Raw genomic sequence first — 18,285 nt, 5'->3', positions numbered from 1 at the left:
GCTGGAGCATTGCTGTGCTTTCAGGAAACTCTTTGTGAAAACTTCCATCACTGCAAGCTCCATTGCCCTTGTTAGATGCCTGCCAGGGAATCATGGGAAGGATCCCCTGGCCCTGGTCTCACTTGGTTGGGTTTCTGACTGGCTCTGAGGCAGGGGCAGCGCTTCCTCGCTTGTGGGGAGAGCAGAGGCGCCGGAACCGCACGCAGCGTGCAGGCACTGCCTGACAGCGCTGCGGCCACTGGGACGCCCGCGCCTCTGAGCCTCTGCCACTCCGCTGCTGCTGCTGCTACAGCAGGACAGGGAGCTTTGCAGCCTGAGCTGCCCTTGTTCCTCTCTGTCCGTGCAGAGAATGCAGCGCAGAAGAGAAGGGCAGCAGGGCCCCGCGTGTCCTCGGGCTCAGGGTTTGCGCCGCTTCAGCTCCACGGAGACGCGGGTAACGTGCAAAAGCTAAACTGTTTATTAAAGGAAAGCGAAGGGAAGGGGTGAGCTGGGAGGTAAAAAGGGGGATGGGCAGGGCCTGAGGGCTGCAGGGAGGGAGATGCCACCAGGGAGAGGGATGGCAGGAGCTCCTGGAGCTTCCCACAGGCTCAGCTGTGAGCAGCTAGAGCTGTGCCTGGAGCTCCAGCTGGTTCCTTCTGCTGTGCAGCTGGTCCCATCTCCAATGGGAGCTGGAAATTGCTGATGGACGTCAGTTCTTCGGATCCAGCAGAAGAACGAATCCTGCAGATCTTCTTTTGAATGCCAGCTGCATCAGTGTGCTCCTGCAGGATGGGCTCTGATCTTCCCCGATGGCTTGAAGAGCTGAAAGAGAGAGGACCAGAGTCACGGCCAGAGGCCAGATTGAGGGAATGCAAGGAAAGCCTCCTGCCAGGGCCATCCCAGCCGGCTGTTGCCATGGCCAGGAGGGAGCGGCAGACACGGGCTTGGGCCGGAGGGTGCTGGCCACAGATCCCCCACGTGTCCCTGAAAGCTCTCCGGGCTCTGCCCCCGCCGCCCCTCGTCCGCACAGGGAGCAGAGCCCTCGGCAGCCCGGACACGGACTGTAGCTGCGGGGCCGGCATGTGCAGCTGTCGTGGTTTTACCAGGAAGTGAGTTTCTGGAAAAGTTGTTGTCAAACCAACCAGTGGCCCAATTAGAAATTTGCACGTGTTGTGACCACTGGGGACCTGGATACATTTCTGAGAACACACAGGTTAAAAGCAGAGGATTCCCAGAGTGTCTTCGTCTTTTGGAGTCTGGTGGTGAGTGGAGTCTGACCTCCTCTCCCCCGCCCAGCTGCGTCTGGTTGGGGGAGGGGAAGGCCATGCGGCCTGTGGGAAGGTAGGCCAGAGCCCTGCAAGGTGCAGTGGTGGAGGAGACCTGGGATACTTTGGGCAGCCCCCCAGGAGGGAATGATGGAGATTCTGTACTGGTTTGAAATTTGATATCTTGTCCTGGCACCATGGCCAGGAGAAGAGAGGAGGGGGGACAAGGAGCCCAGCCGTCGGCAGACCACAGCCGAGATTTTAACGCTGTTGGTGCTGAAACAATGGTATCTGTAAGAAACACTGATCCTCTCCAGCTGAGAATTGAGAGGGGACGGAGGATGGGCAGATGAGAAGAAGGCTTGAGTGAGTGAAGAAATACCAGCAGATGAGAAGCACCCTAGATGGAGGAGATGATTTGGAGTAGACTTTTGGCTGGACTTTCCTCTTACATGGCCACAGGACAGAACCAAATCTTCCTGTAATGTAGAGACTGCATCTTGGGGGAAGCGGTTGGCCAGAACCCAGGAGTGACAAAGCTGTTGTGAGAAGTAGAGGGAACAGAGACTGTGTGGTGGAGCCCTCTGCCTTCAGCCGAGAGGGATCTCTGTTCCTGAGACCTCCAGGCCCCAGGAGATGAAATATGGGGGGGGGGGGGGGGGGGGGTGCCCAGAGCAGTTTGGATCCATGGCCAATGGTGAGAGCACTGGACATGGAAGGAAGATGGGCACCACAGCAGATTCTCTTCGGGCAGCTGCCACGTGTGATACAGAAGCACAAGAGGTTCCCACTGTGTTTTCTGGGAAGGCCCATGGTGGAAGAGGGAGACTCCTCTCTCCTGATGAACTGGGGGAAGTTGTGTGGAGGATGGTATTGGATTGAGAATTAAGTGTTAGAGGGGATTGAGTGTTAGAGGGGTGGAGGGAGGAGGAGGAGTGTTTTGGAAGTATTCCACTGTGGATTGCTGTGTGTTTTTTTTTTTTCCTGGTTTTTTTTTTTTTTTTCCCTTTTTTCTCTTTTGTTGTAGATTAATAAATTGTTGTGTTTTTCCCTCCATTCCCAAGTTGGAGCCTGCTTTGTTCTGTTTCCGGCTCACATCTCACAGTAACCATTTTGGAAATATACTTTCATAGGGGCACTGGCATTGTGCCAGGGTCAAACCATGACAGCAGCTACCCTTCCTGTCCATGTGTCAGGGCCCGAGGGGAGAAGCATGAGGAGCACCCAGTGTGCTACCTCTGAGCCTTGAAGGTGGAAAACTGAGGAGAAAAATCTTTCACTGGATCTATTTTGTGGTATTTTTTTACTTTATTGCCAAACTCTTCTGTTTTCTCACAAATAATGGCACTGCTCTTTAACTGACACACTGCAGTGATATAGGAGTGATTATATAGGTCTAAGAAAAATAACTTTTTGAATCTTCATCCATAAAAATGTGCCCATTTTTAGTTAATTTGAAGAAACATGTTGGCTCAAATAACATTTTTTAACCTTTTGCTTCCCTAGTACTTTAAAATATATTGTAGAAGTTACAAATATATTTTTCTGAGTAATTTTTCTTATTATATTGGCTTAGTCTCACTATAGCACTGGGCATTTGAATTCAAGTTACTTGAAACCATCAGTGAAATTAAATGTGGTAATATGAAGAAAGGATATTAATAAGGCGTTGATATTTCTTTTTCTGGTAATATTGAAGGAATTTAGTCAGTATACAAAGAACACCAAACTATGACATTATCACCTGATATTTTCAATGGCAATAAAGTGCTTAAGTGAGGGACTAACTCTGAAGAGCTTTCTTTGTACTGAGGAACTCTACAAATCTAAATGGCCATGTGGATCATAATAATTTGGCACAAGACCAGCATCTCAAACACAACATTTTTATTCCTAGCTATTTCTCCTATCCAACAGGACTGGAAGATAAAGACCATATTTTGATAAAGTGATTATCAAATAATAGATATTTTCAGAGGCCCCACAGGCTCCAGTCCTCCTGATAGAGACCAATCCTTGAGCTCCCATTTGTTACTGGAGAGCTTCTATCCTGTGTTCTTGCTGCACTTGTTTATAAACAAATCATAAGCTTGAGGTTTTGTTTTAACACACAGTTAAACACACATTTTAACCAGTTAAGCTTTCTTCATTTTAGCAGAAAATAGGCTGCTTCAGTCTAGTTTCTAAAGTCTGTTTGTAGAATTACTTGCAATTCTAATTCTAGCATTGCTTGCAGATTGGAGAAGCCATGCGCTGATAAATTGGTTTGATCCCTGTGAAACAGAAGTTAATCTTGGGTGGGGTAATGGAGTGAGAAGTTTCCTTTAAAATCTTACAAACTGACCTATAAAATTTCATCCTTACACAGGATAACTCCCTGAGCAGCTTTATATTGAAATACCAACACCTGTAGAACATCAAAGAGATTATACCTGTGTCCTCACTGTTCTGCATTTTGTGAGGTTCCTGCCAGCATCTCTAAAGCCTGTGCAGAGGGACTACATGGAATGGTGTTCCTGTTGTGGCTAGAGGCTCTTAGTGGAACTGGGCCTTCATCAAAAGAGTCCTTTGAGGAATTTAATCACATTTGGGTTGGCTTAATGTACTTCTACACAAGTTTTTCGCAGCAGGACCCTTATGGAGATATATTGGTGACACCTCTACTCATTTTGACTCTGACACAAATGAACTTCAGTGACTTTACTGAACAAACAAATTCTGCAACTTTTTTCAAAGCACAACTCACCACTTTGACTTCACATTGTGCCATAAGTTGAAAGAGTGCATAGAAACACTATGCAAGCCATATCACCTCCTGAGTTGTTTAACAAATTGCATGGTCAGCAGCTCCAAGATCCCACTCCGTGCATAATTAACATCAGTAGAGGTTAATTACAGCTACCCATACAGCAATCAAGCAGAGGGTAAAACTAATCTGAGCAGTTTAATTATTAAAAAAATTATGTTATAGAGTCAATGTGATAATCACCATGCAATAGAGTTTATACCTTTTTAAAACCACATTCTGAAATTTTACCTGTTCTGCAAGATTTATCTGCAAGAAATTTTATAAAAGGTGTTGTAAAATCAGGTAGATAGGGTGTAAATACTCCTAACCACTAATAGGAACACAAGCAGCTGCACAAATAATGCAACAGAAGAACAGGTCAATGATGAACCTTTATCATCTGAAAAGAAAATTTATCTAAATTTGGTTGTGATGATGCAGGGGTTTTCACTTCACAATTACTGATCTCCAAAGTGCAGTTGCAGTGCTTTTTCTGTTAACCCCCTTTATCCCACATTCTTCAGCCCAAGCTAGAAGTCTTTCAAGATCTTACTGTTTTTTCCCTGTCACAAAACTTGGCTTTAAATTTTTCAATGAATGGAGAAAAATAGATTGTGCTGTGTTCTTTTTTAAATGCTCTTGAAACCCTCTGTACATGGAGCAGCTAAATGTTACTCTGGTAAGCCATTAGAGTATCTTCAAAATTAATTTAATGCTTTATCTCTTCACAGAGAATAAAAAAAAAACAGTATGAAAAAAATGAGAGGAAGGAGTCTGTCTTTTAAGTCCTTGAAAGCTCATAAGACTAGGTTGGCTTCCTAGTGCATGTAATTTTTACATTGTTTTAGTTGCCATCTGAAATTTCCAGTGAGTCTATAAAATTACCTGGTTCATCTAGATGCAGGCATTCAAGGTGCTATGCCTCAGGGATTCATCACCAAATAGATTAATTCTGTATCGCTATTTAAAGATTTCTTACACTAAAAAGGTGAAATTATTACTGTGCTGCAAGATCCTTCCTATGGCACTTCCAATTTGCTGTTCTAGCTGTCTTGTCACTAACTTCAAATGCTGCATTTTGAGAATGGTACTGGATACAGGAAAAAAAGAGCTTGAAGTTCTCAGAGAACGAGATAAGCCTTCAGATGTGCTCAGTTGGATAACCAACTCAAACATTTGCTCGTACCTCGTCAGTTTTGGCTTCTGATGCAATTGAACCAGAGAACAAAAAACTTCAGAAATAGCTTTGTGAAATACTCAGATGTCTCTGCAGCATACTGGAATGGAAACACAAAATAGGAATCTTCAATCCACGTTGACATAGGTTTTCTTAAACAGTACATAAGTTACACATTTTACAGCAGGATTTGACGGCTCCATGGGTGCTGGAGGGTGTGTGCAGTGCCCTTGTATTGACCACATGTGGTAAAACTTTTCAGAAATCAGCATCTGGGGGAAGGATCTTAAAGAAGTGACTCATCAAATTCCTAAGGAAACACTATTGATTGATTTGTCTTAGTCCAAAAGACTACTTCTTTGCTATATATATATATTTATAGCAGGAAACTTTTTCTAAGAACGCAGAATTTACTTTGCTGGCAATGAGATTTACTACAAAATAATCAGCATGCTTCTGCTTATTTCAGTATTTTAAAAGTGTTGGTTAGTAGCATAGTTAAGAAATACTCCCTTCCTCATCTGGACAGATTTCTAAACTTTGTGAATGTGTTTGTAAAAAAAGAATTTCATTTTTTCTTTCCTTTATAAAGGCCAGTAGTTGCTTTGAGTAAGCAGGTTAGATGTAGGTACTGCCAGGAGAGCAGGGCATGCTGCTGGCTCCAGCTTTATGGCTACTTGTCACTCAGGGAAAAAGGTCTGCATTTATCCTCCCATACAGTCACTATATAATAGAGTTAAAAGGCATTATTTCCTCTTTTTTTCCCCCCACTTCTTTCATTTCACAGGAAGAATGGGTCAGGCTGACATCCAAATCACAGGGAAGTCAGCTTATGGTAGAAGAACCTAAACTTGTGTGATGAAGAGATCTTCCTGTTGGTTGAATAAAATAAAACTTTGCACAAAAAATTGTATATGCTAATAGAATAAAACATTTAAAAGGACTAAAACTAGCTTAAATTATTGTAATGAAATATTTTTAAAGTATCAGAAATATAAAAATAATTTTAAAATAGAATTTATTATAATTTGTTTATAATTTTTATTAACATATTTAATAATTTTTTTCTGGGGGATAAGCAAGAGAATGTTTAACAACTATCCTTGAAGGGAAGCACAGAGTATTTTTTTCCTCCATAAAAGCAAAAAAATGGAACAGTAGAACATTATGGAATTTCACTTTCTCCATGGTAGGAAACATAATGAGGTTTTGTCCTCCAGCCAACATCTTTTACTCTTCCTACATTCTTCTAATCCGTTGGAGCTTGCTTGCATGAAAAAGCAGATTTATTCCACAGAATTTGGCATTTAAGATGCAATTAACTGAGGAAATTACCCCATTGTATAGACACAGAAGCAACTTCCAAAAGTGTTAAAATTGCTAAGAAAATTCCTAGCACAAACAAAGCATACTCCTAAGTTCCTTTTTGTGCCACCAAGATAAAGGAGGATGTGATTTACAATTTACCATTTGTTATTTTGGTTTCTGTATTTTACTTACTAGTTGTATCTAATTCAGATAACAGATCTGCTTCCCTGTCTTACTGCTTGTTATGTTCTTTCCTTAGAAAAGACTAAGAAACTTTATTTCAAAGGATAACTTTCCACTGTGAGTAATGCTTTTCACTGCCACTTTCCAATTTAATTATCACTTGCTAATAAAAAAGTAAACCAATGAAAGTAAAACAACAAAACACTAAAAACCTGTAGTCCAGAGAAAGTTTTTTACAGCAAAAGACAAGAGAAGTAATAGAGCTCCATAGCATTTGCTGCCAGCTTTAATATCACTTCTGGCTAAGTGGAAGGAATCTGGATAACAAGGTAAACTGAGGCAACCTGAAATCTTAAAGTAAATTAAGGGAACATGAGGTTAGAAGCCTGCAAATAATTTCTAATAAAAATCAAGAGTGAACTCAATCGCCGATTCTTTCTGCAATGAAATGGAGATCTATGTACATTTTTAAAATGAAGAAAAATAGTGTGTCAAATTGTCTTCAAACACGCTTTGACTTCACATTGTGTTGCCTGAGGTTTTCAAGCATGGAAAAGAACATGTTGTGGGTTTAGGCTTGGATAGTTCCAGCCCTTTCACGATGGGTCTTAAAGGCAAGGTTGGCTTAGATACCTGCTTGGCTTAGGGCCCTAATGAGTTAATTAAGCAATTCATGGTGGCTGCACTTCAGAGAAGGACAAAAGCAGGTATTAAACCTTAGCTCATTTTTAAATGCTCTACATAAATTAAGGTCAAGTGCAGTAGTTAAAATCTTCAGTGAAGAACCACAGGGAATGCAAGGTCGATGAGTTCCCTGGATGTTCTCACGTTTCCTTGAGGGTCACCCCAGGGCTTGGAGAGGCAGCTCCTGCCAAGGCGCTGCAGCTACAGCTGGGGGTGAGCTGGCCAGGGCAGCCCAAACCCATTTGCTCAGGTAAATAGTGCTGCCCAGGGAAGCAAGCATTTAGATGGGAAGAGGCAGAGCATGGAGCATGACTCTCCCCGGGATGCTGGAGGTGTGTTCACCAGAGCAGGTTTATAATAAGCCAGAGGGACACATGATATAGAGAACATGGCGTGGAATTCATGCTCAACTCTCATCAGTTCATAGCTTTCCTAATTCTGGGCTAAGCAAATAGCTATCACTTAATTTTAGCATCTCTAGCAACTGATATTTATGTATTTCTCTTTCACCCCCCCATCCATGCACCTTTTACTGTTTTCTAGTATGTGCTTTTTTTTAATACTATATTTTTAAAAAGTCATTTTCTCTTACCAAACACACCCACACAAGGCAAACCCTATGGGCAAAGTGGTAATAAAATTAAAATGAATCTAAATAGAACTTAATTCTCTGAAATCATTTTGTTCCACTGCATTTAGCAGTCTGAAATAAAAGAAAGCATGGTTTATAATTAAAAACGAGATCTAATGGAAATTGAAAAACAACCTCAATTTCTATCAAAAGGGAGGAAAACCAGTTTCAGATATGAAAATTTGTCTTTTATTTGTATCATTAAATAACAAATGTTTAATAGAATGTTTTGTGAAATTATCAAAGTTATTTGGGACACAAATAATGCATAAAACTCTTGCATGACCTGACATGAAGAATATGATAACCTGCTTTTCAGTGCTTGTCAGGATGTAGCTGTCTAAATGAGCAATCCTTTAAAACACTGTGATGGACCATGGCATTTGGAAGAAAAGTGAACCTACACAGCTAAAACTCCAAGAATTTTATAATAAAGAGTGTTCGGTGAACAAAAGGCACTTTTAGGATTGCAGAATGCAGCCAGGATGCAAAACTGGAGGTCAGGAAACACCACAGATTATAAATATGTGAACTGACAGGAAAGTCACAGAAATTGATAGGAGCTGTTTTAACACTTGAGTTGTTTGGGATTCCTCAAGAACTCATTCTACCTGTGTTCCAGGGACTCTGTCAAAAAGCTTTTCATTCTTGTGTCTTCAAAGAGCCCCAGCAGCTGTACCTTGGTGCATGCTCTGAAGGGGTGTATTGGATACAGCTAACAAATCTCTAGGCAATGGGATGGGGTGTGGGGGCAGCATGGCCAGAGAGAGATGAGGTGTCAGGAAAGAAAAGAAGAAAGCTATACTGATTTTTTTTTTTTTTTTAAATAGCATCAGTGTTTTAACCAGGGCTGCAGAAAGACATGGATTTTCTCATGGCATAGGGACTAGATCCCATCCAGAGGGAGTGGAGCACCTCAGTGCTCAGAGAACAAATCCTGTGAAAAGGACTGAAATGGTTCATTTCAGTTTAAACTATGCTAAACTTTCTTTTCCCATCATAATGATACTATTTGCTGCTTCACCTGTCTTAGACAAACTGGTAAGATTCCCTCCCTGCTAGAAGACTCACATGAGACATCCCATTACAGGAGACTGGACACTGTAACACTACCCAAATTTTGTGAACTATAACAGTGACCATGATCTTGGACCCTTAAATGGACTCTACATAGCTCATTAAAAATTTTTATTATTTTTTCTATTTGAATTTTTCATGGTCTTGTACACTCATTTTTAATTTTTCTGCTTCTCTTTCCTGTTCAAAAATTCCTGTACAGAAAACCCCCAAACAAACCAAAGAAAACATCGAACTAGTACTTTACTCCTCTTGAAAACAGTATTAACCTCCGTTTGGATTTTTATCCAAAACATCATTCCTATATGAAGTCATGATAGATTAAGAGCTATTAATTTCCAGATGAGATGCAGGACACCTTTTGCAGATGAGCCTGACTCCATATCAGAAGCCATACATTTTAGATAAACTAATATATTTCAGCAACATGGTTTAAAAGCCAATTTTACGGGGTTTTTTTACTTCTTTTCGTTGACAGCCACAGTGGTCTAAGTCTGTTACTGACTTGGCTGTGATATTTGATAGCTTCCATTCACAGGGTTCACAAGAAAAAAAACCAGAAATTTATATTTAACAACACAAAATGAAAATGTTAATTTCAAGTTTCAGAGCTGCTTCTCCCCCTGCCCCTCCCAAATTTCCTATATGTCCTCCAGAGTAGGAGTAAAGTGACTTACGAACATCTAATTCCTGCAAATTGTGCTTTTAGGAGCCAGCAAAATAAATCTTATAGCAAAAATTATGAAACAGCAAGAATATATAGCTCATTTCTGTGCCTTTTCACAGCCCCACAGAAGGTCACTGAGATCACACCCCACAGCTTCAGAATCATCTCCCTTCATTTGCATTTTATCTCATTTTCTTTCCTCTGTCTTGGTACTCACCATAATTACCTTGCAATGATTTTTTGACAGCTACTGTGAATACAGGGAATATGGGCAGTACAGTGGCTTTGACAGACGTAAAATCTCAGATGCTGCCACCATGAAATATTGTGCAAAATGAGAGAGGAAACCCTCTGGTTTGTAGTAGAGAAACCCAAGCTAGCAGGTGGTTTATCTATCAACATTTTTTTTTGTTTTACCCCAGGGTTTCTGGATGTGCTCATTTGTCACCCCTCATTATTTATAGCCATGCAGTTTGATGCACAGTACAGAATTACAGTTCAGATTTGCCTGCTGGAAAAAGTTAAAGCCTCTGGTCCGTGACATCTTCTTGAGGAAACAACAGAATTAAATCAGTGAAAAGTGATGCAATGCTTCTAATAACATTTAATTGGTAATTGGATGTTCTAGGAGTAAACAACTGTTAAATAACATCGATGAAAGGTCTGTCAAATGAAGAATACATTGTCTGATAAGCGACTGTGTGGGCAAATATTTCAATTGCTCCAGTCTAGTCAGACATGCTGTGTCTGAGTAATTCCTGAACCCGGTCTTTTAAATTGAGCTGGGCTGGCTTCCAGACAAGAGCAAATCTATCCTCTGGGTTGCACAGCTAAAGACCTCAGTGCAGAGCTGTGATCCTTGTTCCTTATGTCATTTCCCATTCCTTCAATTCCTGACGTTTTGTGTTACAACACTGGTTTTGTTGCTATTGCTTTAATCCCCCAGACGTGGCTATATTTAGAAAGCAGTGGAATAACTAAACTACTGTACAGGGCTTTGCTTCTTCATTACAGATTAGGATCTCAGTTCTCCAAAGCTTCATGTGTGAGATACATCTTTGCAGGATTTCAGAGTTACTCTTTAAATGCTTGTAGGATTTAGTCACAGATAAAGTTTAACTGAATTTTTCTTAGTCTGCTGGCAAAATTAAATACTCACTATGATAAGTGCCTTTAATGGAGAAGAAAAAGAGTGAAAACTTTTCATAGATTTTTACGATGACCATATTTGTACGTTCAGTGTCACTTTATTTGAAGAGTTCACACTCATGTTTACAGTTATAGCATCTTTTCAGTACTAAGACAAAACTTTCAGGGAGTGCAAACTTTCCATAGATTTTTATGATGATCATATTTGTATGTTCAGTGTCACTTTATTTGAAGAGTTCACACTCATGTTTACAGTTATAGCATCTTTTCAGTACTAAGACAAAACTTTCAATTTCCCCCTCAGGGTTATTAACCACTAGGAAACACATAAACAGAACTCTCCAATCTCACTTGTTACTGGTTTTATGCAGAGAAGGTCAAATACAATTTTTGTTCACCTAATGATATGTGAAAGCTAAAGGAGCTGTGCCTTTACATTGCTGCAGAAACTCTGTTTTGAAAATCTGATGTAAGACATAAACCAGGAAAAATGTGATAATACCCATGTGGTGGTTTTTTTTTCCACCTAATCTGTTATGTGAGTAAACCACATTGCTGCAAAAACTCTGTTTTGAAAATCTGATGTAAGATAAACCAGGAAAAATGTGATAATACCCATGTGGTGGTTTTTTTTTCCACCTAATCTGTTATGTGAGTAAACACAGATATATATATTACATTTAAAAATACTTCTTCATATTGCTAGTAGCATTTTTGGCATTTTTTAATATAAATGTAGTATTAGCATACTCTATAGGTAGTAATTTCAGTACACTTTTTCCTGATAAAATTACTAGAACTAGCAAGTAAAGAACAAAAATCTGGACTAAATATGTTCTTATGCTTAAGGGCATGTACCCTTCAAAAGTTTTGCAGAATCCAAGTGGCTTGGATGTCACTTTTAGAAGTGACTCAGATGTTTAATGATCTGTATGTGTTGGACTTTCAGGAAGAGTTAATATACTACCCAAAGATACATGCAATTTTAATATTTCCTTTATCACAGAGATGTAACTCTTTGCATTGTATTAACATGCCGGTAAGACAGCATCCAGCTGGGATGCAAAATAATCTTTTCTTCTCTTTATTTCTAAGACTGGAATTAATCCCTGCATTAGATACTGACAGAATTTATTTTGGGGATTAAATTTGCTCAAAGTCTTTGTTCATAGGAAATGCAGCTTGTGATACAGAGATGACACTAAGCATTACCATAAGCTAATAAAAAGAGAGATAATAAGGACCAAATCAGTAGAAACAAATTTCAAAGGTAAAATTCCCTCTGCCTGCAAGTTTTTTTTTCTCTCCCCTTTGCTCTTGTACCCTTCCTGCTCTACTTTTAGATTCAAACTCATTTCTTCACCATATTATTTTAAGGAGTCAATGAAATCATGATAACCCCCATTTGCTAAGGAAGCAGAAGAACTAATTGCTTTTTGTTCACTATCTTGGCTGATGGGTGAGAAACTAAAACCCAATTCATCCAGTAATTGCTACGTTCATGAAAAACAGCATCAAAGCCTTGATGCGTTTTACTGTTGTGCCTTGGGAAGGCTCATGTCTAATTCTTTTGCTGATATGGCTCATAATATAGTCCTCTGACTCTTCTATTTGCTCTTGCAATTACAAGGGTTCTTATTCCATTGTGCATATTCCTCTGAACTAAGATTAGCTTAACTGAACTTCCTTTGAAAACCTGGCTACCCATCAAATGCATCAGGCCTAATGCATTCTGCAGCCACGCAAAATCAATGAACAGCACAATTTTCTGCTTCCTGCAATGATCAATAGGATTCACATAATGGGTGGAAAATTTTTAATCATGACAGCCCAGCATCTAGCTGGCATAAATCTTCCCTGCATTATAACCTCTCCATTTCCCACTAGTGCAAATTTGCAGGTATTGAATAATATTTATGTAGCAGATACATTATGAAAAGCAATACAATTAGAACTTCACACTTCAGTGATGATAGGTTGAGATCCCAGAGGCTCATTTCCTAGACAATGTACTGGCTTCCATGTTCCAAATGCAAAATTCTTTTTTCTCCTGAAACTATGATTTTTGCTGAAACTATACTTCCCTGGATCAAATCTGACATAGCTCAGGAAAATGTTAATTCAGGTTGACCATCACTAAGAATAAGTACATTTGAATGAGAAAATCTGCCACCAAAGAAGCAGTTCCTGTCTCTGACATAGCTTGCTTTTCCTCCTCTATCCTGGCTCAACTCATGGAGCTGCAAAAATCTCTTCCTTTGAAAAGCCACCAGGAAAGAGGAAAATCAGCTGGTACTGTCCTCATTGACAGTGTGACCTGAGACACACGTGATTTTTACAGGCTACAGTCAGCTACCACAGGTACAGAAATACAGGGAAAGGAGGTAACTCTCCTCTGTGTTTTTTAATAAGTCTACAAATAAATGCATAACTGCAATGTTAAGGGTTCTGGCAAAATTGTCTGCAAGTCACATGTATATTTCTAATTTACTATTTTCTCAGGAGAAGTACAAAGGAAATTTTCTCTATCAAAATCCAAAGTAGACTTAGGTTCCTAGAAAAAGTTTCTTAACTTTAAATGTCATGACCACCCCTATGTTAGGGTATGCAGTGCCTTTTAGTGCTCTTTGAATCTACAGATCTCAGGCTTTGCTCTTAACTGAAAAACAGAGGAGCATCTGTGGCACAAAGGCTAAAAGGGTGAAACAGCAGCTGAACTCTTCTGCAAGTCACCCTGAGACATAACCCACCCTTCTGCCTGGTTCTGCACCCCGTGGGCCCTGCTGCCAAATGAGAGCCAGCCAATTACCTCTTACAGAATATAGTTAGATAAATCTTTACAGTCATTCCTGCTGCCAGACGAGAGCCAGCCAATTACCTCTTACAGAATATAGTTAGATAAATCTTTACAGTCATGTTCTAGGAATGGATTTAATTTTCATCATCTGCCATTATGTTATAATCACAGCCCTATACATGGTTTAGTGCCAAGCTATTTTTTTTTGTCCTTTCCAGAGTGTTATAAGAATATCTTTATGACTCCTTACGCTCCGTGAATCAGAATGATGATTCCTTTTGATTTTAGCACAGAGCCGGTTTCACTGGATGGGAACAAAGTGCCAGCCAAATGTGAACTGCTCAGAACTTTCACTGGTAAATAATATTCAAAGAAGTCAAAACATTGTGTCACTGCTCAAGTCTGACATTTGCTTCTGTCATAAAAATGAGAAATTGGCAGGGGAGAGCACAGTTTTAGACCATTCTTATAATAATCACAAAAATACAGCTGAGAAAAGCAAAGGGTATGTGATAAGCACTAGATTATCACAGTATCACAACTGGAAATGGGTACATATTTGCAGAGGTTTAGAAGGAAAGATTGTCTTCTTCTCCCTAATTTTTTGCAAGGTTTTTCTGAAGGACAAAGTATTATCTTGCAGTTTACAGTGAAGACACATGAATATAATTACTCAATATAGATATAGGATTATAAAGTCAGTCCACCAAATATCTACAGATAGCTAAAGGCTTTTTTAATATTAATATGGAGGAAAAAGGCAGAAACTCAGTGGATGTTTGGTGATGTGTTCTGCTGTTACTTCTAAATTCTCAGGTGTACTTTGGAATGAGAAATGAAAAGCCTCAGACCCTCTTTAATCAGAAAATTGAATTAAAACTGTACAACCTCAAAGAGTCCTGTAAGTGGATGCATTTCTTGGCCAACAGTCTGTATTTGAAGCTGGCAGTTTTCTCTTCAGCATTGCCCTCTGTTGGGGCATGGCATGGGAAGCAGAGCCTGCCTGAGCCATGTCTCTGAACCGGGCACAGAGGAAGGCTACATGCCACAGGAGTCCACAACAAATTAAACCTGCAGTTTAAAGGCAATGTAACAAAGGAGTGTTGGATTCCTGCACTGCTTATCTATTTACTGCTTGTCAGTAGATATCATTTATACTGTGGTGTATATATTTGGTATTTAGTCACTCTTCCAGTCCCCGTTTTTCTCCAGAAGCTCTTTTCTGCACATCAGGCTAACTTTTAGCAAGAAAAATGAAATATCCACAGTACTAAGCAAAAGAAATACATCTGACTGCCAATGCAAAGATTGTCCTGACCACTCCCTGCAGACATTCAGACTAGTGTAGCAGTCAGGCATTTTCTGATGTCATTAAATGACTGACTCTTCTTGATCTTAAACTTGGCAAATTAATGACTCTAGACAGGCCCAAGGTGATAAAATCTACACATCTGTTGACAGTGACAAAATTTTTCTATACTATTAACTAATAGGTCACACAAGAAATAGGCAAGTTTAGCACCATTTAAATTAAAGGTGTTAAGTTTTGCCTGTTGTCAATTTTGCTATGTAGACATAGCTCCAAATACTAGTAGCACTTAGAAGCATCCCTTGTAACAATGTCCAATTTTAGCTTCAATGCTGTTATTATTTAGCTAAGTTATTCATGTGTGCATGAACATGCACAAATACACAGACATATGTAGTTACTTGGGCTGCAAACATGCTAAACACAATATATGTCTGTTTTCTTCCTACCTAATTTGTTGTATAAGCTTTGCAAGGCACTAATTTTCTCTGAACATCAAGGAAAAAAAATAATTGCAATGTTATTTCTAAAAAGGGCAAGATTAATATGTTAAAATACATTGCTAGCATCATTTGTTCTCTCCACACTCCAAGCAATCAAAATGTTTCACCCTCTTTTATGTTGCCCATTAACTGAGGTTCCATCAGAGCTGGAGAGCTACAGTGCTACAGTCTAGACAATATAAAACACCACCCAGAAATGACAGTGCCTGCTGGAAAGGCTTTATGTTCTGGTAGTCCTTTTTGTCATTATAACTAATTATGTAGGACCAAATAAGCCTGCAATATTAGCTCAGCACTCTGGGGTTCCTAGAAATGGATGCTCCCTGTGATGCTGTGGATATTAGAAAATGCAGTTTCACAGTTTCGTTGTCAGCAGGGTCAGGTGGTCTATTAAATACTGTCAAGGAGGAGAAAGGACAGGAAAAGAAGAGCAAGTCTTGGTGATACAGCTTGGCTCTCACTGGCGCTTTCTACTGCTCTTTCATTTTTATTATAGTTTATTCCTATGTAATAATATATGAACAGCAAGAAATTTCAGTCTCCAGCCTGCTAGCTCAGTGAGATGTTTACAGCCAGTCTCAATATACTGGGGGCAGGAGAAAGTTGTTTCAGGGAAAAGAAAATTTCCTGTGAATACTAGTCTATATTAACTTCCAAAAATATTAGTAGTTCAAAAAAAGAAATATGTTTGGGGGAAATAAAGAAAATGAAACCTTTTCTATTTATGTTTCTCAGATTTCTGTGTCTTTGAATCCAAATTAAATTGTTTTTCAGGAATTCTAATATTTTTTATAAATATCAGGTTGTTTTCCCAGAAACCTTATTTTCTTTATTGAAAATGTTTTTTGAAGGAAAATTCATTCTTGTCAATAACACAAAAACATGAGACTATGCTGAGTACTGAGAAACATATAAAGGCTTTCTCTTTCTTAGATGTTTTGCCTTTGATAGAAATTAAGCTGCACTTTCAGTAGTTGCAGGAAAATAATGGGGTTTTGTACTATTGGTATTGCTAGGAGTGCTGTGCTGTTGTTGGTGATACTTTCTATGAAGTGTTAAAAACTATGTTTGTTTGTATTAAGCATAAGATTCACTAATAATCTGGAAGAAAAATACATTCTCCTGATGGCATATCTAAGGTAACAGCAATTGTACTGAGTGTTAAAAGTCCCGCATTTCCTTGATTATAATGTTGCCAGTTTCCCAGCTTTGTTTTCCTGTAGATGAAGCTGGGCTTTCACTGGCTTCATGAACTCTTGAAAAGCAAGAAGCTATGAAACAGGTCCACAGCTACACCCAAGTTCCATTTAGTGCAAAATGCAAAGACATTTGCATCTGTACATCACTTCTGTGTGCTGTGCAAGTTACTAGCAGTAACTTGAGACTCTGGTGCTCCATTTTTTCATGGCCACTTGTGGGGAGGAAGAGATGGTTTCTGTCATGAGTGAGAAATCCTCTAAATCTGCAAAGAGCCCTGCAGACTGTAGGCTCTGTACGACCACTGGTTCACACTGGTTCAGGGTATTTTGAATCAGGCAGGCAAACAAATCTGCACCATGTTGAAGAACATGTGCACCACACTTCTAACAAGAATGTGGCAACATGTCTCCATTCCTCTGTTAACTACAGATTTGTGGCAGAATTACTGTTTATTCAATTCCAGTTTGGTTTTGCCCCTCTGGGACTTACATCCACACACTGTTCTCCCCTGTACATCTGCAACTCCAACTTCTGTTCTCCTTGCTGAGCACACCCATTCCCTGGCCCCTGCCTTGGCTCCACAAGCCACTCATCCCTGTTTCCAGGAATTCACGGGAATGCTGGAAGGAGCCCTGTTCATGTGCCTTGCCTTGCCATTGGAATAAACAAACCAAGGCTCAGCCTGGCAAGCACAGCTAGGAGATGGTTGTTCAGCTCAGGCTTTTTACATTTTCATACACTAGGAAAGCATCTATAAATAGCCTTTGAGAAACATAAACGTTTTAGTATAATGGGATTCATATTTAATATGGGCAATGACTTCCTTTCCCTTAGGATGGCAATTAAAATGTTTAGACAAAATTAAACAGCTTCTTGGGAAGATACAATGATGCAGAGCACAATATTTAAACAAGATCCCAGTGCCTGACAGAAAATGGCTCTTTGCAATCAAGCTCCAAAAGGGGAGACAACATAGCTGTTTATCATTGCTCCATATGCTGATGAAATATGGGTGCTGGAGCACCAGTATCACAGAAGCTTATAGAAAAGAGGGATTTCTGGAGAAAATGACATTATTTGTTTCCGAAAAACAAATTGGTAGTTGTCTGAGGCAAGTTTGGGACATGTTTTCATTATTAACTAGCATCATGTGATTAGTCAGCTCCAGCTTTGGCAAGACAGATTTTCCTGTATGGAGCAGTTTGATAGAAATTTCTCCCTGCCCATTATTTGAAAAATAAAACAAACAAAAAAACCCACCAGGTTTTAATCACAGCATTTTCTATCCTTGTAAGATCCTTGGCTCTGGCTGTAAAGCTCTTGTGTAGAGCTCAAGCAGGGAGAAAAGATAATTGTACAATGCTTTTATGAAGCTCCAGTTAATCCAGGAGCTAATCAGGGATTGTTTAGGCCTTGGCACAAACTGGGATAATCTCTGCAGCTCTCACCTGTGCCCTTTTCCAATCCTTGACAATAGTTTGTTGCAGCAAATCCAAATTCGGGTAATATTTTAGGAGGACAATTTGGAGTTGTTTCCTCTTTGCTACCCCTGCATTTAGGAAAGTTGG

The 18,285-nt window shown here is 39.7% G+C and overlaps 1 long non-coding RNA gene across 1 annotated transcript in view; it reads right to left on the bottom strand.

Moving 5' to 3' along the window:
* Window positions 1–470: 470 nt before the first annotated feature.
* Window positions 471–18,285, bottom strand: part of LOC120497437 — a 31,092-nt gene continuing 13,277 nt past the window's right edge. Inside the window, exon 3 of the long non-coding RNA XR_005626508.1 lies at window positions 471–801. This is a non-coding gene — a long non-coding RNA (uncharacterized LOC120497437). The remainder of the gene's footprint in view (window positions 802–18,285) is intronic.

Source organism: Passer montanus, unplaced genomic scaffold, assembly GCF_014805655.1.
Source record: "Passer montanus isolate IOZ18808 unplaced genomic scaffold, ASM1480565v1 scaffold1, whole genome shotgun sequence".
NCBI lineage: Eukaryota > Metazoa > Chordata > Aves > Passeriformes > Passeridae > Passer > Passer montanus.
The sequence above is the reverse complement of the archived record's forward strand: the minus strand, read 5'-3'. Positions and strand labels throughout refer to the sequence as shown.